The sequence below is a fragment of the Tympanuchus pallidicinctus genome, unplaced genomic scaffold, assembly GCF_026119805.1.
Source record: "Tympanuchus pallidicinctus isolate F22 unplaced genomic scaffold, pur_lepc_1.0 scaffold10, whole genome shotgun sequence".
NCBI lineage: Eukaryota > Metazoa > Chordata > Aves > Galliformes > Phasianidae > Tympanuchus > Tympanuchus pallidicinctus.
In genome coordinates, this window is record NW_026294619.1 from 4336408 (window position 1) to 4358066 (window position 21659).

The 21659-nt window shown below is 40.8% G+C and overlaps 1 protein-coding gene across 21 annotated transcripts in view; it reads left to right on the forward strand.

The window, feature by feature from the left end:
• ZBTB20 (zinc finger and BTB domain containing 20) overlaps positions 1-21659 on the forward strand; it is a 466833-nt gene that overhangs the window by 405493 nt on the left and 39681 nt on the right. For 19 of the 21 annotated variants that reach the window (XM_052704477.1, XM_052704493.1, XM_052704410.1 and 16 more), the window contains 2 exons: positions 7788-7884; positions 14411-14598. The gene's annotated coding sequence lies outside the window, so the exon portion shown is untranslated. Of the gene's footprint in view, positions 1-7787; positions 7886-13612; positions 13875-14410; positions 14599-21659 lie in introns of those variants that run through there. The other 2 variants (XM_052704522.1, XR_008211397.1) reach the window with 2 other exon arrangements.

Below are 21659 nucleotides of genomic sequence, written 5' to 3' on the forward strand. Positions count from 1 at the left end.
CCTCAAACTGTGCCAGGGGGGATTCAGGTTGGATGTTAGAAAATACTGCTCTTCTTAAAGAGTGGTCAGTTGCTGGAATGGGCTGCTCAGGGACGTGGTGGATTCACAACTCTGGAGGTGTTCAGGGAACATTTAGACATTTTGTTGAGGGACGTGGTTTAGTGAGAACTATCAGTGATAGGTGAACAGTTAGACTGGATGAGTAGGTCTTTTCCAACCTGGTGATTCTATGATTCTATGATTCTGTGATAATGCAGTCCCTGCAGGTGAAAGTACATTATACATTTGCAATTCTGGTTGCTGAAACCTTTTTTTGTGGACATTCAGTACTTCCTTCAGTTCATCAACATCTATGGTAATAACAGTTTCAGAGTTTATGCTAAAGTATTTGTAAGGACAGCAGTCAATCAAACCACAGCAGTGTGTAAGGGAGGAGGAAAAAACTCAGCTCATTCTCTTCATATGCTTTCATTGTTTTTGTTCTTCCTGAAAAATAATGTCCTTTCAGATTTCGTTTGACATCTCCATGATGTTGAACAGATTCGGAGAAATCACCAATATTTTGACAGGGTTCCTTGGCAATGAAATGCTCATGAAGCTCATCTGTCATGAGCTAATCTGGCTCATCTAGCCAAAGCAGTAGCTTAGGCAGATACATTACTGTAACAATTTAATTTCTACACATTTTCTTCATCTCGGTGACTGCAGTGATGGCAACTCGTATTTCAGTGGCAGAAACATTGGCAATAACTGCAGCACAACAATACCTTTGTTTTTCTTGTGAGAACCTCGCTCAAGTGGAGCAATACAATATCATGTTGTCCAAAGCACCTTTTTCTTGGTGACAAGGCAATATTCTGTATGTGCTGGCAATCTTCAGTGTTCATGGCTTTAAAACCTCTTACCTTCAGCCCCTCCCATCAACCTTTTGAGTTTCATACTGTAGAGCTCAAGGATTGTAACTTACAGCATCAACATGGAGCTTCTTATAGAATCACAGAATCCTTAGAGTTGGAGGGAACCTTTAAAGGTCATCTAGTCCAAGTCCCCTGCAATGAACAGAGACATGCACAGCTACATCAGGTTGCCCAGGGCCTGATCCAACCTCACCTTGAAAGTCTCCAGGGCAGGACATCCACCACACCTGTGGGCAACTGTTCCAGTGCCTCACCACCCTCACTGTAAAAGACCTTTTCCCTGTATCTAACCTAAACCAACCCTCTTTAAGCTTGAAACCATTTCCCCTTGTTCTGTCACACAGACCCTGCTAAAGAGTCTGCCCCCTTCTTTCCTGTGGCCCCCATTTAGATACTGAAAGGCCATTATCGGGTCACCTTGGCGCCAGGCTGAACAGCCCCAGCTCTCTCAGTCTGTCCTCATATGGGAGGAGTTCCATCCCTTGGATCATTTCTGTGGCCCTCCTCTGGACGCTCTCCAACAGGTCTTTGTCTGTCCTGTACTGAGGACTGCACATCTGGACACAGTTCTCCAGGTGTGTTGACTGCACCCCCACAGCTTGGTGTCAGCAGCAAACTTTCTGAGGATGCACTCAACCCCACTGTCGATGTCACTGATGAAGACATTGAAGAGTATTGGTGCCAGCACTGACCCCTGCAGAACACCACTTATCCCTGATCTCCATCCAGACATTGAGCCACTGACCATCATTCTCTGGACTTGATACTGCAGCTAGTTTTTTGTCCATTGAACAGTCCAACCATCAAATCTGTATCTTTCCAATTTGAAGAGGAAGATGTCAAAGGCTGTGTCAAAGGCCTTACTGAAGTCCAGATAGATGACATCAGTGGCTCTTTCCTTGTCTGTTGATGCAGTGACACCATCATAAAAGGCCACTAAGTTGGTCAAGCAGGATTTGCCCTTGGTGAAGCCATGCTAGTTCTCCTCTATCACCTTCCTGTATTCCATGTGTCTTAGCATAACTTATAAGAGGATCTGCTCCTTGTTCTCTCGTGGCACAGGTGAGACTAATAGATCAGTAGTTCCCGGGGTCATCCTCTTTACCCTTGTTAAAAATGGGTGTGATGTTGCCTTTTTTCTAGTCACCAGGCACTTCACCTAATTGCCACGACATTTCAGATATCATTGAGAGTTGCTCAAACTGCTTCTATTAATAGTAGGTATCTATAAAACGAGTGCTTAAAACTCAACACTAGCAGCGTACAAGGACCACCCAGAAATCAGTCTATTTCCTGGAACATTTATGTAGGTGCAGTGCCACTGAGCACAGAAGGTTTACTCTGAATTTAAAACTAGTACCAGTACATTCGTTTTTTACATATTTGCCTCAGTCATGCCCTGTTTTAGTGGATAGTTTTGGAAAGTAGGCAGTTTCTTTGAGCGTTAAGATACATTTGTGATGGCTCTGTTGTAGGAATATAGAGAATTCTGTGTTTTTATACACAACAATATTTTGTCAGAATAATTTAAAAATAATAACCATGTAGGTAACTGTGCTGACATCCACGTATATATGGTTGCCCTGTATACATATACCAAACTATGTGTACAGCATCATTCTCTTTAACACTAGTGAGAAGACAGCTCAAGGTCTGACACACTGTCGTGGTTCAGTCTGACACTGCAGCTTTTTTTGTTCATGTGGATGTCTGCCGTAGTGTTACTTTGGCCTTGCAGTGATCTGCTTCCACTCTTATTGTGTCTCCCACCTACTGACAGAACATTGCCTTTTCCAGGTGCCAGTTTTCTTCACTGTTTCAAATCAGGCATGCAAAGTCCCAGTAGATACCTAACACTACTTTTCTACTTAGCAACAAGGAAGAGTTCAGAAGGCCTCCTCTTCCTCTCTTGGTTCTTTGTGGTGAGGCAGAAGAAGCATCCGTTGACTCTGCTCTCTGGTTTCTGAGGTTTGGCTCCACATAGGTACCATCTAACTCCCTTCTCTGCAAGAGTTAGGTTTATACATCTGACACAGCAAGCACAATGAGATCTTCACTAGTGAGAAAATATGCAGCACTTCAATATATTTGTTAAATGGGAGAGAGCATTTCCCAGAGTTCACAGTTGAGGCTTTGTATGACAGCCTAGGGCAGGAGGGGCCATTCAGCACAGGGAGCAGAGGGGAAGGTTCATGGAAGAGTTGTTTGTCCTTTTGGACCTTAGCTCTTAAGAGTAGCTAGCTGTTGCATTAACAATACCACTTGCAAAATAGCAAGAAATCTCAGCAAGAATCAGCAGATGAAAGTGATACCTAGAAAATGCCTTTTCCAAAGTGCCAAATTCAAATTGAAGAGAAGTGTTGCCTGTTAAGGGAAGAGGAATTTTATACTCTCAGATAAAAAGGAGTGAGAGAAGGGAAAAAGAAACAGATACAGAAAAGTCATACACAGTGTGTGAGACAAACATTGTAAACATGATGTAGGCATTGCTACAAACTACATTGCTGTTGCAGAATTCGGTAAAAACCCCTGGGACTTCAGGGAGAGGTTTTTTCTATAGTACTTTTGAAAATATGCCTTTATGGGAAATTGGCCTTCACTAGGCTAGAGCAGTCCAGCCTCTTTAAACAGACTTTCTGTGAAGTCTAATCCATTAACAATATCATTTCTGGATTTCAGACCTAATTACAGATAGTGGATGTGCAGTGTTTCCAGCAGGGTACAGCAATGAACAGTTTCCTCTCAAAGATGAAGGTCTGAGTGTTGAGACAAAATTGTGCTATTCTGACAGTGTGACCTGTGCTGGTAAATGTTTCTGCTTTCTGTGGCACGCATTCTGGCCTCCATTGGGAAGGTGTTTTGTGAACAATCATGCATCTTGATCTCTGTTTAAGACATTGAAGTTGGATATCTACAGGTAGCTGACATCCTACCTTGTTCACTTAACATAAATGCTGTGGTCTGCCCTGTGTTTTCTTTTGAAAAAGAACCGGGACTCACCTGCCTCATGAAACAAGTTGACTTCTGAATCACACTTGTTGGTGGCTAGCACTGCTGCTCACATCTTTTCCTTCTTGTTGCTGCTTTAAAAGTATCACCTAAAATGCTACTCCTGGAGAGAAGAAGTGGCCACAAAAGAATTGCATTTATCCTAGGCAGCTTGGTCTGAAGATATATCCATGATTGTGAAAGCGTCATTTAAAATTGACCCCACCCTCCTCAAGAGACCTGTACAATATGTGGATTAAGATCAAACGTGCTTACTTCTGTGGCAATAGCAAGTTCTTATTTTTCTTTGCCTCGTGATAGACTGTGCTGTGCCAGTGCAACAAATAATTATGAGAAATAAGCTCACAGGAAGCTCATCTTTTAATTTTTTATCACTGGGAATCACACAGAAAGCAGAAAGGAGCAGACTTTCCCTGAAGATATCAGAGAAAAAAGTATTACAGGGATAAAATAAATAGCAATTAACTAAAATATTGAGCCTTCTTGATCAGGAGTCGCCAAGAGAAGGTAACAGAAGTCTGGTACCTGGTCTCAAGCCCAATGCACGAAGAGAAAGCTATTTCATTGATCGTACTGTGCATGTCAGACATATGGCTGCTCCTAACAATATGGAATAATGAGAGTTTGGTGATATATCTGAGTGGAAGGAGTGGAGTTAGGGACAGAGACAGAAATGCCCTACAAGGAATAAACCTGGAAAAAGCAGATTTCAGGACTGAGCATCAGCAGGAAGTTGATGTTTATAGTATTCCAGTCAACTGTAAAGGAAATATTGTGGTGGTGTGTTGTCTAAAGATCAGAGTCAGGCCACTGCTTGCTTATGTGTGTTTTAAGTAATAGATTATGACAGACCACATCAGATCAACGGTGCTGATTAATGAACAACAATGGAAAGGTAGAAAATGAGATGAAAGAGTCAAGATACAAGTTTGAGGAGGGAGGAGGAGGAGGGTCAATGCATAAGAATATAGAGTCATGGTTTGGGATCCCATTAATCGTTAGCGTTATTATGTAAAGTACCATATTTTCTGCTGACATCATTGTGCCCACTGTGTCTCCACTGAAGCTACTATAGAAATTGAGCTAAAGTTTGCATCTTAAATTACAATCTGTAGTACATCGAAGCCATCATAAAATAGATATTCCTTAATAAAAATAGTAATATGTTACTTACACCCTCTAAATTAGTTAAAAATTGGGAAGAATAAGGTGGAATGTATGTGAAGATACATAAAATGCTGAAGTTAGTATCATCCACAAAAATATTAAAGAGATAACAGTCTGCACTTCTGGAATGCATTCATCCAGAAAAATTATCCTCTAAGATCTTAATTAAGAACAGTACCTCATGGAGCAGAGAAGTTAATGTTTTCCTTTTCTGAATAGAGAAGCACAGTTAGACTGGGGAAAAGTGACTTAACTCAGTGTCACACGTCCCATTCCTCTGCTGTCCTGTTTGTGTCTCTTTTTACCCAGTCTGCTCATGGTCAAAAATTATTTTCCTCTTATTTTTCTGTAACTAGATTATGGCTTTTAGAACATGTTGAAGTGTTTCCTTGTCTGTTAAGCTTCGTATGTCTTACAAAGCAGCATCAGCATTACTGATTTTATGTGCTTAAAATGAACCTAAGAACCGTGGATGATCTCAGTGCTTTATGTTCATCACATCGAAGGAAAAGAGATGCATCTTCCCAAGCCATAGAAAAAATGATGGAGAAAAATGGAGATATTCTTAGTTCTTATTTCCACAGGGAGTTTGGTGTGCAGATTTTATAGAAGACTTTGAACAGCCCATCTCTAACAACTTGTCTCTCTGACCCTTGATGTCAAGCCAGATTGAGTGCTAGGCAGCACTGCAACAGAGAGCCACTTGGATTGGAATCCCAGCGATTGGAAGAAAAACAAATGACACACAAAGAGAGATGTGACAAAATATGCAGGATTAGTACATTCAGTTCCTTAGACTTCTCTTGTGTGAAATTAGGAGCGAAGTGAGCAGGAGTTCTGCTGAAGTAAAGACTAAAGACCTGATTCTGTGATTTTTCTGCTTCTAGTGCAAGTTAAAAATGCACTTTGACTGAAGTAGTGGGCAGTCCTCAAGCCATGCAGGATTTATGCCTTAAAAAGAGGAGGAATACTCAGATAAAAGACAGACTGATGTGTGCAGAGTGGATACAAGAAGTGAGGTCAGCGTTAACAGAAAAGGCGGAGCACATATGGAAGTGGAGAGTCTGAAAGTAAGCCATGCTGAGTGTTAGCAAGGGCTTCAGTCTGCAGAATCGCTGAGCATTACTGCACCTTTGAAATTCAAACCTTTGTGCTGGTCAAAGGTGTCACTGTTTCATGAAGTTCTTTTGAGCTAACCTGATGCTGGCATATGGTTCCACTCCAAGCTCCGGTGAAAGTCAGAGGTCCAGGCTGAGCTGAGGATTTTTTTTTTTTTTCTGTTTGAATTTTCTACATCTGCAATTCAAAGCAGGCTTCAAAAGGGGAGAGTCCAAGAAAATTGGAATCAATGAAAATGTTTTTTGAGCCCCTGTGAAGTGTAGTTGCCAGGTTTTGTGTAGCCTGTTGAAATGAGTATGTAGCACACATCTCAGTTCCCATTAAATATCATCATTACAAAATATGTAAATTGAACATAAAACTGAATGTATATTTTGTGAAGCACGTTATTACAGTGTCATCTAAAATCCTTCATTGTGTCTGCTGGCACTCATTCCAGTGTTCCTGCTGCACTAACAGTGGGGTTTTTTTTTTTACTGTGTTGCATTTATGGCCATAAATTCCAGCTTGCACAATGACATTAACTACCTGTGAAATAACAATTACATCTCTTATCATTTTTTGTTCACCTTCCTGATTTCTTTGATAAAGCAAATATTTGCTTTTCTTGTCTGATTGGAGTAGGCAGAATTATTTATTCATGGAAACAGCACCACTGGCTTCACTGTGGGTAGGACTGAATATGCTGATGTCCCAGGAGTTCCTTGCATAAGTGAAGTGAGCAGGATTTCATTCTGTCTCTGGATGTTAACTTCAGAAATACTTCCAACATCCACAACGAGCCACCCAAAGATTATAAGAAGTTAGCAAAGGAGGAGTTCTGTTAGTCTAGCAAAGGATTCAGGTCCCCCCAAAGATGTAAATACTCCCAAAAACTTAGGTCTGGGTGGTAAAATTGCCCTCTAATAAATATTGGAGCTGAGATTTCTCTTCAGATTCATTCCTGTATTAGTCCATTGAGTCCAACTCCCTCTATAGCTCAGAAAATTTCATCCATAAAGCTGTTCCTGAGCTGAACCTTCACTGGAAGGCTGACAATAAGATGTTTGACTGCTCTCACTGCAGTGGTCCTGATGGGAGATGAATAGGGATTTTTTTTTTTATATGAGCCATCATTTTTATATGTGATATGAAGACAGCAAAAGAAGTGAAGGAGTTTTTTTCTTCCTTTTCCTACCTTTTAGTTCTGAGGAAGTGTTCGTCGCTGCTCTGAACAGGACTAGCCTTGTTCTGATGAGATGCATTTTAGTGCCAAGTTTGTGCTAGCTCTCCATTGCTTTTCCATGCTCATGCCATCAAAGTGAGCAACTTCTTAGCAAAGAATCCTACTGATAGCATTTTGCTGGCTAGCCCTCCCTGTCCCAGCTTCACCAGAATAGGTCGCATGGGCAACGTTTGGAAGCTGGGAGCTGATTCTGTTGTCATGTACAGCTGGGGCTGGAGAGACTGAACAAGGCTCCAGCCAGCTGTACTGACAGTGGAGAACGCCAGTTATCATTGCAACGAGTTTTCTTGCTCTCAATAAATAATTATTATTTCCCCCCTGACCTTTCCTTTTGGTTCTTTCTGTTGCAGACACAGCCTCTCTCTGTTCCCTGCCCCAATGAACGTGTGCACTAAGTCCAAGGCTTGGAGTAATTTACCTGAGGAGTGATACCATTTGGAAACCACTGTAAGTATATTTTATCTCTTATAAAAGGCTGCTTGTTTCAGCAAAAGAAAAAAAAAAAAAAAGGGACGGATTTAAAAAATAAAACAAAAACAAACTGCAACACCTGCGAGCATTACTGATGAGAGTAAACTGAGTTTTTGCTTTTGAAATTTACAAGGAAATATGTGGGTAAAAAATATGTCAATAAAAAACTTTTAAATATTTAAGTCATAGCCTCGGAGCATAGTTCAGCAATGGCTGTTGTGCTTGTGTCTCTTACTTTGGCAGGTTCTACTTGCTTACTGATCTAGTTTGTGTTCTAGTTGGTTCATCCATGTTTGTCTTCAGAGTGTTTATCTTCTTATTACTTTTTAATGAGACACCTTTCCTCTTGCTGGTTTTTCATGCATTGTAGATTGAATTTACTACAACTCCTTAAAGGTTTAAGCTATTTCTTCCAGGCCTTGAGTCATCTCTAATTTGAGCTGGAGTTTCTTTAGGCCATTGCAATTTGGTAAATTTGGCTGGATTATGTAAGTAGAGTTGCCTGAGATTGTAAACAGTTTTGACTTTGTGTTGTGGTTTTATTATACTGCGAAATGATCAACTTCACGTTATCTGCATTGTTGGTTTTCCCTGTAGATCTCATAGTTCTGATTTGTTGTGATCAGTTCTCATATTGTGGCAGTGTTGCTGTGGCCAAGGTGCTCTGAGGATATAAGTGAGGCGAGTTTTGTAGGCAAGGAGTAACTTTTTTGAGGTTGGTGGTTTAGGTGGAGAAATGGACAAGCTGGGGAGGCATGTCAGCCTCACTGCAGGTCTGAAAAAGACTCAGCAAATTTCAGTCTAAGTTTAACTTAATCTCTGAGTTTAACTTAATTATGTTAATCAGTCTCCTGTAAGGGATTTCGGAGTTTATTTCACTTTTCTGCGTTGATTAAATTTTCCAGGCTTTTATTGCATGAGAACATTGGGCCTCTCTTGTCAGCTCTCCATGCCTCCTATTCTTGCTTTTCAGTGTTCTGCTGGGATTTCCCTTTCATATTACATTTTATGGCCATGTTTTCAGGAGTTTGTATTTTCCACTGTATGACACAAACTTGCAGTCAGAGATTTTAAACAAACTGCCAGTCATGTAGCTATAACAGCATGAAGATCAATGTGGCTGCAAAATCATCAGAGAAACTGTGTGAATATTCAGGCAGTCAGTCTGTGCAGGACTTCTTACTGCTGAAGCAACACTTCTGGCAGGAAAATTGGGATGGCTTAGGTTGTTTTAAAGCAAGCTTGTCTGCAGAAACTTCACTCGTGGTTCTTCTCTTCAGTCACCCTGAATTTTGAGGTGAGGGCTCTGGGCAGACATAACACTTCTGTTGGGTGTTTTTGCTTTTTCTTTTCCTTTTTCTTTATATATATATATAGATATATTCAGTAATTATACTCATCTCTCTCTCTTTCACTCTGTCAGTTTCTAAATATGTATTGTCAATGTCACGTCTGGAAGAGACACAACACTGGCAGTGATAAGCACTGATATCAAGAGCTGTGTTAGTCGTGTACAGACAGAGGAAGAATGTGCAGCACAACACTCGGTGAAAAATACTGCTTAAAACCAAACGTGAACTGTTTTCACACCTTTATATTTTTAGGATCTGAAAAGCTAGGGTTTTAAAATTATAGATTGTGTGAATTACTAAGATTAGAGACACCAGTGAGTTAAGTACCTGGCTTGGGCACTAAAGGCATCTCTGACCTGAGGGCACTTACTGGAAGGTGATGTCATATCCGTTAAGAGATATAATGCCAGGGATATGGATGGGCAAACTCAACCAGCAGCAACACTTGTAACATCAGCAACCTTATGGCATGTTCCCTCCATGCTCTTTATTATGCGATGAACAAAGGTCTGGTTAGTGACCCAGCCCCCCCTGTATTCAGAGGCTGAAAACTGCCTCATTATTGTTCATTATGTAGCATTATTCTCATACAGTCACATTATCATAGCTTCCCCTGAGAGCCAGGATACTACTGTGTGTTCTGCACAGCTACACAGGATCCAAGACCTGAGCTAATTTGTTCACTGCTAACCTAGTGGTTAGGACAGAAAGCTGCCCTCTCTGCAAGGGTAGGTTCAATCATTAGTGGTAGCCACCCTGTGAAAAGCACTTGCAGCTCTACAACATAGTTTGCCTGTTTTAGGGGGTTTGGACCTGATTTAGGGGTTCAGCTGTGAGAACATGATAACCCATCACAGGGAAATCCATTCTGAGCTCAAGCAATGGTTACGAGGGCAATGCAAAGAAATTGTGTGCAGAGCATATGGAGAACTGGGGGCAAGAAAGCTGCATAAGAGAGTGGCAGCAAGAAGAGGTAAAGTTAGCAGGGATTTTAAAGGCATTCCAAAGCTCAGTGGTGGCAATGTTTCCAGATAGCTCTGAGGCTAGGATATCCAAAACATTACGTTCTGCCTTCAAATTAAGCAGAAAGGATCCTGTCCTATTTTGCAGCCAATGCCATCGCTGCAGTAAACATCACACTGTTATCTGTCACCCGTCTGAGACCTCCGTGTGTGATACTGTAGCATTGAAGTAGATGGAAAGGAGGAAATACCTCACTGCAGTGAAGACAGTGACCAAGAAGTTTTGGGAAACAGAAATAAAAAGCTGGGAAGGATTCCCGTTTTACACAAGATGTAGAAATCACTAATGCACACAGTTTAGTTTGGGGATGTAAGTGGCTGCAGTTAAGCTCATATTAAGTATTGAAGAGCATGCAGTTCAGAAAGAAAATGTATTTTAGATGGTGTAAGTGAACACAATGAGAAGTAACACAGTAAAAACAAAAGAATGCTGAAAATGAATACCAACAAAAGAAAAGTACCTGAACATAGGATGTAATTTAAAGAGATGAGTAGGTTGGATGTTTAGAACTGCTGGATAAACTTCTTATATATCAGCAGTAAAAAATATATCTGTAGTGACTCTTCAGATTTAGATTATCTTGGAAGGGTCAGTGTCATTTCTGTCCATGACTTCTGGGAGTCTTTCCGTCAGCTTCATATACAGACGTGCCTTTCCTTTCTTTTCCATGTTGGCTTTCTGCTGTCCTTCACAAGAAGCAAAGATGATATATGGCCTTCTGATGGTTTTCGGGAGTAATGCAGTATTTGGAAGGGCTTGTAGTGAACCTAAGTGTGGAGAAGGAGCTCAGAGATAACTGAAGGTTAGACCAGATTGCTGTGCTCCAAAAGCAAATTCCCAAGTTTTTTGCAAGTATCTTCAACTTTCATTGCCATAAGCAACAAGTATATTGCAAACTTCTTGTTTGGATTAGTCTGTGGAGGAGGACATACTCAGATAAACTCAAGTAATTAGGTAGGCTGACTTTCACAACAGAAATAATCACACAAGACTGACAGTGAAGTCCAAGGACAAGTAGTTATACTTTGGGAAGGTTCCACGATTAATCTTTATTGCATGCTTCATTCTCATGCCTATCCCTGTGCTTTCATTCTTATATTTTTTTCACATAGCTAAGACAAGTCATACTCTTCCACAGTTAGTGTCCCATTTTACCTCTGGAACACAGAGATTTATTAGAGAGCTCAATGATGGAAGTGTTCATAGAAGAACTGTACAATCAGAGAAGAAATTAGGTTGGAAGGGTCCTCTGGAGGTCCCTAGCCCAATTCCCCACTCAGAGCAGGGCTGACTTCCAAGTTGGATCAGGTTACTCAGGGCCTGGTTCAATTAAGTTTTGAAAATCTCCAAGGATGGAAGTGCCACAACCTGTCTTGTCAGCCTGATCCAGTGCTTAACAACTCTCCCTGTAAAGAATGTAGCAATAAGATAGCAATATAGACTTTGTAAATGAATGCATGAATGTTTAATTATAACATATAGGTGAAGATCGTAACAATAGGAATTTTTTGTAAGGGAGATAAGGTAGAACAAGAGGATAACAATATACTTAGAGCAATTGGAGCTTTTTTCTGGTTTTACCTATTTTCTTTAGCTGACAATTGCAGTCTGACATTGCAGACTGCAGAGGAAGAACCACATTTGAGTTTCTTCATAAGCTCTTTCCTTTACTGAAATTTCCTCATGTGGAGGCCTGCGTTCCCTTCAGGTAGTATTGAGGCACAGCACATGTCTAAATGGAGAGAAATGGAGAGCTGCTGTGGAAAGGTATTGCATTTAGTGTCATTCTAGAAACACTGCTTCTCCTCCCATCCAAGTCACCATGCTACATGGCTCTAATGTGGAAAAGTGATGGTGCAAGACCATCTGAAGTAGGTTTGGAATATGTAGGTTTGGAAAGGAAAAAGCAGGAGATGCTGTACACAGCCTCACTGGTGTCGTTTTTATTTCAAGTACAAGTGAGTTCTGGGAGGCAGATGCAGGATCAGAATGGATTAAATGTCAGCCTTGGTCAGTGCTAGGTCTAACAACATACGCTGGCTGTGCTAGCAGCCTACAAGCAGTGCTTGCTCAGAGCCCCTATCCTACAAATAACAGCACTGTCCTTCTCAAAGGAAGCAGCTTTGCGTGGGGATTGAGCTGGAGCCAGAGGCCATACTCCAAGTATACAATTTGAGCTAACACTGGACTGCAAACAGACCTTAAATACAGGAGCTGAGCTTCCAAATGTGCTCAGAGTCTAACTCTATGTATGTCCTTTGCTGCCTGGACAAAAGCCATGCTATCTGAAAGCCTCTTGGGTAGCAATGCTGTAAAAAGCCACTGATTTATACACACTGCAGTATCCAGCATGTGCTGGGTGCACATGGGAAAGTCATGGGGTCAGGACATGATACGTGTGAGGGCGTGCAGTGGAAGTCAGCAGAGTTAGTATGCCAAGGAGCTACACAAACTGCTATGAACAAAACACAGGCAGTCTGTACGCTTTAAAATATACATGCTCACATGCAAGCTGTGCATCTCATGCAGGCTCAGCTATGTAGCAAGAGGTGGATCTTGGTGACAGGATGGGAAACAGACGGAGGGATGCCAGAGCTTGGATTGACAAAAAATGCTATGTTTACTCTTCATGAAAAATATGCTTTTAAATGCTTTCATTTTCCTTCTGTTCAAGATAAATTAATCCGGCTCAACCCTTAGCTGTACCTTTGCAATTTTAAGTAAGGTGCACTTTGTCATCTCCTATTTGTTACTGTTTAAATCTGATTTGATGTTGGCCCATCTTATTTTGAGCATATTGATTATATATGTGGAGAATGCAGCAGCCTGTGCCCACTGTCTGTGGTACATCTGCTGCGAGGAATTTTAGCCCCATTACTCCAGAACACATCGAGGCTTCGTCGGTCAGCTTTGTTTTCCCTAAAATCTCTGCTGCAAGACCTAAACGCAGACTTTCTGGACAAGAGGGAGCACTTGGGGTCGTTTGGGCAGCTTAGGGACCCCGCCGTTGTGAGCACATCGCCCTTAACTCGTTGCCGTGCCTCAGTTTCCCCCCCTTTTTTTTAACTCTCCATCTTTCCTTCACCTTTCGATTCTTCTCGGCCTGTGGGACGTGGTTTGTTTGTTTATTTTGTGCTCGTTTAACTTTTGCTTTCTCCTCCTTTCCTTTCTTCCCCAAGCTTCGGCCGAAGGGACACCGCCGGGCACGGCAGCTGCTGCCCCCCAACGGCGGCCGAAGGGAAATGGCGGCGGGTCCCGGCCCTGCCCCTGGCCCTGCCCCCGGCCGGGCGTGCCTCCCTTATATAACGCCCTTATGTAAGCGCCCGGGGGCTGAAAAACTCCGCGTTCTTGCGTGTCAGCCACAGGCTGTTCTAGGTGGGATATGGAGAGCAGAGCGTGTGTGGGGAAGGAGCCCCTGGATGTCCATGCGGGAGACCTGCTGCGTGAATCAAAGCCTGCCACATCCCTTCTTTATGCCTCAATTTCCCCAACTGTGAAATGGATGCAGCAGTCACCACCTGCTTACAGTTTCTAATTCCCTGTGTTTACAAAATGCTGCGAGGAAGGAGGCCTTGAGGGCTTGCATGCGTTGTGCTCAGAGTACGTCGTTTCAGGCTCCAAAACTTAGCGCTTTACTGAGATGACCTCTGCATCTCAAAATTACTTCAGTGCTTTTTTCTACAAATCAAGTCTTTTCTCTGATTTGTGTTGAACTGGAAACTTGCATATTTGTTTGCTTTTCAGACAAATCTATTACGTTTCTGTATAACTATTCAGAACGCTACAGCCTTGGTTAATATTTGTCAAACGGAGCTCCGACTGTCTAAACCACTGGGACGAGTTTCGCTTTATATGTCATCAGTAGGGGCAGAATGAGGAGCTTCGTGCTTGGCCTCTTTGCTGTAATACAGTCTCAGGGCCATTGCATCAGAGTCAAAACAAGGAGCAGCTTGTTTCCAAACAAGAAGCATGGAGGAAAGTCTTCTCTGCCTCCCTCCCTGCAAGGGAAAGGAGAGAAGGGAGGGGGGCGAGAGGGGGAAAAAGAAAGTTATCTTTAACAGATTCTAAAAATGCCTTTTCCCAAATATGCAGCCAGTCCCTTCAAAGGTCTCTTTGTTTATTTTCAGGAAGAAACCCAAGACAGCTGAAAACCAGAAGGCGTCTGAGGAGAATGAGATTACTCAGACGGGTGCATGCAGCGCCAAGCCAGGCCTTCCCTGCCTGAACCTTGAAGCTGTTCCGTCTCTGAGCCCGGCCCTCATCCACTCACCACATTCACCAACAAACCTACACGCACACACAGGGTCATCTGATTGTGAGTACACCAACGCACTGCTGGGTCGCACTGGGGTTCCTGAAAGCACGTTCCTTACTGTAGACCAGGCTTTCAAGCCAATTGGATGTTCTTTCCATAATGGCTCAAGCAAGACTTCCTCAGAGTTTACTTTTTCCCTGTGGGAATTACCTTTGAAAAAAGAGTGTTTTGTGATAAGGTCATGATAATGCAGTCAGACAGAGGAAGCTGAGAACATGTTGATGGGTCAAGTTGCTGGCTGCTCCGACTTCTTACGAAGCAAAAAGGGAAGATCCTTTGAGCATGACTCCTTCTAACTAGAGCTGTAGTTAATTCTCTCCAGATAGTCTCATACTTCTCATTACCCAAGCTCATCTACTCACTGGAATTTTCAGCCTATTACTGTGTTGCAGTGTCTGGCCCTAACATGCTGCCTTGTAAAGGATTTCTACTTTGAAAGGGAGGAGTGTTTCTATGGATGGAATCAGATTCAATATGTGATAGATGGGGAGATCTTTATAGACCTGTGTGATTGTACCAGTCTAAGGCCCATGTTTTCAGTGCATTCACTTTTGGATTACTCAGCACGCGTTAATCAGCTTTTTTTAAAATGCTCATTTTGTTCTTCCTCCCTCCTCTTCCCCACTTCCAGCCCTCTTCCCTCTGCCCCTCTCTTCCCCCCAGAAAAGAGGAAATGATTAAAACTGGATTCTGGAATGTCAGCACTTAGCCTGTCAGATGTTCAAACTGTGTCATTTCACAGTGGTCCATACCTGAAAGTCTCTTGGGAAGGAACATGGAGGGTGTTGTTAACCCTATCATTGACTAGTTATATAAAACACAGCTAAACTCTTTTGTGGTGGTTTTAGGACACTGTAAAACTTACAAGGGGGAAGAAAGGAAAAGGAATCGTAGAATCATAGGAAAATGGTGATGCCGGGTTTCAAGAGCTCAGAAGCCAATCAGACTTTTCAAAGGCCTATAAAAAAATCAGGGCATGGCAATAAAAAATCAGATTAAAAAGTATGTATATTCTTTTTTCTTTTTAAATTTAAAAATCTTGCCTCAAGGCCAAGCTTGGAAGCAGCTGGGTTATAGGGATCATCACTATCAAAATCACTTTAGCTGCAATTCATTCCTGCTGGCTTCTGACTGTATTCATTATGAGCTTCTTCTGGAGATCTTGATTTTAGTAGAACTGATAAAAACATTGGGGAGAATTTCCTAAATCTCACCTAATAATCTGAGGAGAAGAAAGAAGTGTGAAGCAGTTGAACAGCAGGCAGTATGCAATTTGGTATATATAAGAATTCTCTTCAAATTGGTGATGTCAAACACTTTGTCAAAGCTGGGATACAGTTTTGTCTTGTAATGTTTTCTAAAAACAAAAGTCTTGTAAGAAGATGCAAAAATGAGCAGAACAACAAGAAAAAATAATCCTTATTTTCAAACAAAGAATCTCTTTATCCCATTCACAAAGATGAAAGAGTTCATTAGTAAATGGGATTTGAAACCTCACACTGATGGTTTTTGACAGTACAAATAGAAACCCATGAAAGTAACCTTAGGACAGAGGCCAGCAGGAATTGTAGAGAACTCAGAGAATGAACTGCTTTTGCTCACTGAGGTGGCCAAATGCAGGGGTGAGGAAAATTGGTGAAGGGCACCATGAGGAGGTGGAGCATGCAACTCTTCGTACTCTTGTTTCATGGACAAGCAGACCATTAGACACCCAAGATTTTAATGTTCACAAATCACCTCCCACTCCTGCTAAATTCACAGTGTCAATTGGAAAGAGAATCTTCAAACCTAGACTAGATGTTCCTTTCACATTGAAGTCAGTTTTTGAAAAAGGATGTTTAATAGTATTTTCAGCATTAAAATTGTTCTATCTCGGAAGCTGTTGAAATCTAGTTCCCAAAATACAGTTAGAGTCCTACAAAAATTCAAGAAATGCGAAAAACCTCTTATGGTGTTGATCTGTTAGTTGATTCCTTGTACTTTGAAACCGTTGGAAAAGCTCTCTCGCTATTTATGATGGGTTATAACCTTCATCAGGCTGTATTTGTTTGGGGCGGTATGCCTATAATTAATGTTTGGCATGTTCTTGCAAAATATCAATGCCAGTTTCTGACATGAAGATAAAATGAGGCAGGATTTATGCTTGCATATTTACTACAGCTGTTTAACATGGTATGCGTATTTTTTTAGAGGTTGTTTCAGTCCCTACTGCTAGAACACATTGATTGACCCAAGCGATTGGCGTCTGTAGTTCCCTTTACCTCTTCCCTTCCCTGACTTTTGGACTGGTTCTTTCCTCTCACACTAGATCCCTCCTTTTGCCCTCAGAATTATGTTGCCACAACTCTCTTTTTCTCCTCAGCTATTGGACCTGCAATTATGTCTTCCTTCTTTGGGCCAGCAGCACTTCCTGTTCTTCCCTATGCCTTCTTGACAGTACAGCACTGTTTCTTGTCCCTTTTGCCCAGACCACTATACAGCCTCTACCCTTGTGACTGAGCAGATTGTATTTCATTCTCAAATGGACACTTTTTACTCTGGTGGGATGTTTTCTAGAGGATAGCTAATATTCTATTTATAAACTGGAATTAGACAAAATGTTTGACAGGAATTGTTTCATGCAAAATATCAAAAACATCCAGAAAAAGTCAGCATGTAGGGTATTTCCATTCTTGGAAAAGTGTACTTATGTCCAGATGGCTCTGTAAGTCCTCATTTATGTATCTGGAAAAAAGTCTTTGATTTTATGGACCACCTATTCAAATCAGCTTGAGATCTTCACTGGCCATTTTGCATGCACAATCACTGGTGCTTGGCAGAAAACATCACATTTATTATGAGAAATATTCATAAGCCAGTCTACTTTGAAAAATCAGGGTGCTTTTGGAATGATTCAGACCAAAATACTTTTTCCAAGCATAGGAAATAAAAACTCTGTGATAGCCATCTGTTCCTCAGCCGTAAAGGCAGAGGTGAAGAAAGCCTAAGCAATAGACTGAATGCCAGTCTTTATGAATTGAATTCTTAGTGGGGAAAAGTATATATATATGTAAAAGTCATATGTGATACACAATAAAATATGGAGCTTAAGGCAGTATATTCTGCATGCTGCCTCTTGTACTACCTCTTCACAATGAAACAGGATTGTTTCTGACCATTTTAGGACTTTGGATTTAATTATAATATTTTTTCAGTGCAGCTGAACCCTTGAAGCAAAATCCAGAACTCGGGAGACGTTGTGTCCATTCCCAGCTTTTTCATTCTTGGGAAATGAATGGTCAGGCAATGCAGTTGTAGAAAGAGGTCACAGGAAGAGGTACTTCCTGAGGTAACTATTTCCATGTGGGACTTGGCAGATAGAAATCACCACTTTGAATTAATCTGGAATCAAATCATAGACTGAGCTGATAGAGCTCCAAATACCTCTAGCTACTCAGCTGTCACAAACAGATGTAGCTGCTTGCTCAGAAGAAAGGTGTTCTTGCAAAAAGCTACAAAGACAAGTAAAGAAGGGAGGAAAGGGTTCTGGAAAGGTTACAAACAAGCCACATATACGAGAGTGGTGTCATTTGCAACTTTCCATGCTCTTTCTTGCTTGTGGGCAGAGCATGCATAAACTTGGTACTGTCCTAGATCTGAAGGCTGAACTCCCTCAGGTAAAGCTTTTGAAGATTTTCCTGAGAGGAAAATCAGTCCATCAGCACTTGGCTTTCTATTTAAACTGTTTTGGTCTGTATAGGCCACTTATTTCAGGAGCCCTTTAGAAAGCATCTATCACTATATATGTTTTGCAAGTGCCAAGAGATAAGATCATTTTGGCAGAAACTTTCACAAATGCTAAGAGATACAATCAGACAAAAACTTCATTCAGACTCTGATGTATGCATCTTAACAGATGTGTCCAAACTCAAAGAAATCCCATGGGAACAGTGCAACTGAATCTCTTTGTCTCTATTGATAGTTAAAGGAGTTATTCTTAGATATTGGATGGTCCATCTGCCTAGGAATTTGTTCCAGACAAGGGAAAAGCAGCATCTTAGCAAAGAGTTTCCAGTGGGCTGAGAAGCAGCTTGGACAGTCATTGGAAAAACTGCTGAAGAATTTTTTATGATTTTGGAGAACACAAAATTCTTGGAGATCTGAGACTCTGATAGGCAATGAAAGTTGCACAGAAAAGGGAGGCATGGATATCTTTTTTAAAAAAATATGTGAAACAATCACTGACAAGTTATTGCGATGGGGGAGGACTTCTTTAAGTCACATCTTAGCAACAGGCTGGAGAGTTCTTGAGAAATAGAATGCAGTTTGTAATAAACACTTCTGATGATGGACCAGATGAAAACCACTTGTCCATACATGCTCAAGTGATAGGATGAGAACTTAGAGGCCATCTATTTTCCTTTTTCTAAATTCTGGTTTTGGTATCTTGATAGCTTTCCAGCATAATGGGAAAAGGCAGAGAGGGAACCTCAGAAGGTTCCTGAACAGAGCATTTAGAGAAGGCTTGAAACTCTAGTTTTTCATTTTCTTGAGCAGCTAGAGGGATCATCCATTTCCTTCCCATGAATCAACAGGTTTGATTTGCCCGTTGCTAATGTAGAGGCTAGATGGATCTGAAGGTGGTTTGGCCTCATCTTTATGTTTTAGGTTTCCTGTGTTTCTCTTTGAGGTTCTGTGGCAGGAAAAGAATGGTTATATGCCCTTATGGTCTTCCTGCTTTGCCTCTGGAAATGTGTGATTATGATTACCTGATAACTGCTCTGGAGCTTTGAAATGGTTTCCCCTCTGAGGGGAGAAGGAGGATCCTGATTCCTTCTTTACAGAGACAGACAGTATGTTAATAGTCATTTCATCTGTATTTTTGCTAATCTAAGTATGGTATGTGTTAGCTAATGCTGAATATTTTTAGGTTATTTTTGGTGACCTAAGAAATGATGTATGTTTAGATATCTATTTTAGACAATATTATAATGAGATAGGCCTTCTCTGCAGCAACTAAGCTGAAAGATACCCATAGTTCTCAAATGCTGAATCTCACAAGACTTAGCTATTTGTTTATCTTGCAGAACATTCTAATATTTGTTTAGTAAATACTTTGGTTCTTAGCAGTCACGGGTGGTTTCTCATCCTGTAAATTTATATTTTTGTTTGTAATATTATCAAAGAAATGTCAGCCAAAAAAGACTTGTGTTTTCACGGAAGCAGACATATGTTGCTTGAATTGTGTAGAGTCAGAAATAAATACAAGTAAAGATGTAAAACTATAAGCTGAGCTCACTCTACCTCTGTTGAAAAAGCTGTTGCTATACACCAAAGTGTTAGTGATATTATACTACCAATCTGAACTGGTCTCTATATTCCTACGTGTCTAAGTGAGTTTTGTCAGGTTGATCTCTTGGGCTTTTCTTCTCTTGAGAAATGACTAAAAACATATGGTAGTTCAGTTATGAAGTCAATGAGTATGTTTTCAGAAACAACTGTGTGACTTTGGAACTTAACTTTTACTGATGCTTAAATCACAGGGAAAGTTACTTAAAGGATATTTAAAAATTTGTTTATCTTTAATGGTGATTCTCTTATTAGATGACCCTGTAACACTGACTTGATGCTAGCCTGTCAGTCATTGTGGCATTCAGTGCTTTTCTTACTGGTCTCCCCTTGGAGAACTGTAAGTGATCACATGCATAACTTCAGCTTTGATTGGAAAAAGCCACGAGAGTGTCTAGCTTTCATGCTTTCAAGGGAGAGCTTGAAGATATGTCCCCAGCATATGTATTACTTCTAAGTACAAGGAATAAGAATAAAAGATGTATTACTCTTTAAAATTCTAAATTTTCTATTAAGATTTTAAGATTTTGATAATACACCAGTATTTGTAAGTTTGCTGAAGCACTGAGATATACTGTAACTGTCCAGTAAAACACTGGTAGTCTGTACATGTTCATGCCTTCAGAGTCTACCTCCCACAGATTTTTGTTACCATTAAGTTGCAAGCCTTTTTGCAAATCCCTCCCTTAAATGAGACTTTCAACTATTTCACTCACTGGGTGAACAGTGAAAAATATGCAACTCTCAAGTGTTTATCACTGTTTATAAAGACGTAGTAATGCTCCATTGCTGGTCTTGGTTTCTCGTTCGTTGGTTGGTCTGTGTTTGTTTGTTTGTTTTTATTATGGTTTTGTTGTTGGCTTTTTTTGTTGTGATTTGGTTTTGTATTTTTTTCGATAACTGTCTCCAGGACAGTGCTTTCTTCCTATCTTCCTTGAGGTGGTTTACCTTCTCCCATCATCTTCCATTCTGAAAATTAAAGCAAAATTCCACTGCATAATTTCTGTAACCTCTTTGATTACTTTTATTGCTTTCATAAATCTGTAGTCCAGCCAACCCACTGACTCTGCTCCTTGCCTGTTTAATCTATCAAACTACATAATCTAAGGCACTTCTTAGGTACCAGTCATTGCCCTGTAAGCTTCCTTTATCTGATGTGTTTAAAAAATATTTTATTACAGTATTTGTCTTTATACTCCTAGCTGTTTTTCTTTAAATTTCCCCTTTGTCCTGCCTAATCTTTGTTTTACATCTAGCCTGCAACAGTTTATGCTCTGTTCTATTAGTGTCACTTGGGCATGATTTCCTTGTTAGGAAAGATACATTTTCAGCTTTGATGAGCTCTTATACTTCATTATTTAACCATTGTATTGTTTTTCTTTTTTCTTTATATTTGTTATTGTTGTTGTCTTTGCATATGGAGTCTAATATCAATGTTATTAAGGCCACCTTCCTGATGATCTTATGGATTTAAATTCCTTCTCTTTTCCTTTAAGACCCTTTCTAACTTCCTCTTTTATTTATTTCTTTTCTTTTACTAGTTGTCCCTCCTGAAGATCACAGAATCACACAGTCAAAGAGCCATAGAGGTTGGAAGGGGCCTCTGGGGATCATCTAGTCCAACCCCTCTGCTAAAGCAGGTTCCCTGGAGTAGATTGCAGAGAAACACATTCAGACAGGTTTAGAGTATCTCCAGAAGAGACTCCATAACCTCTCTGGGCAGCCTGCTCCAG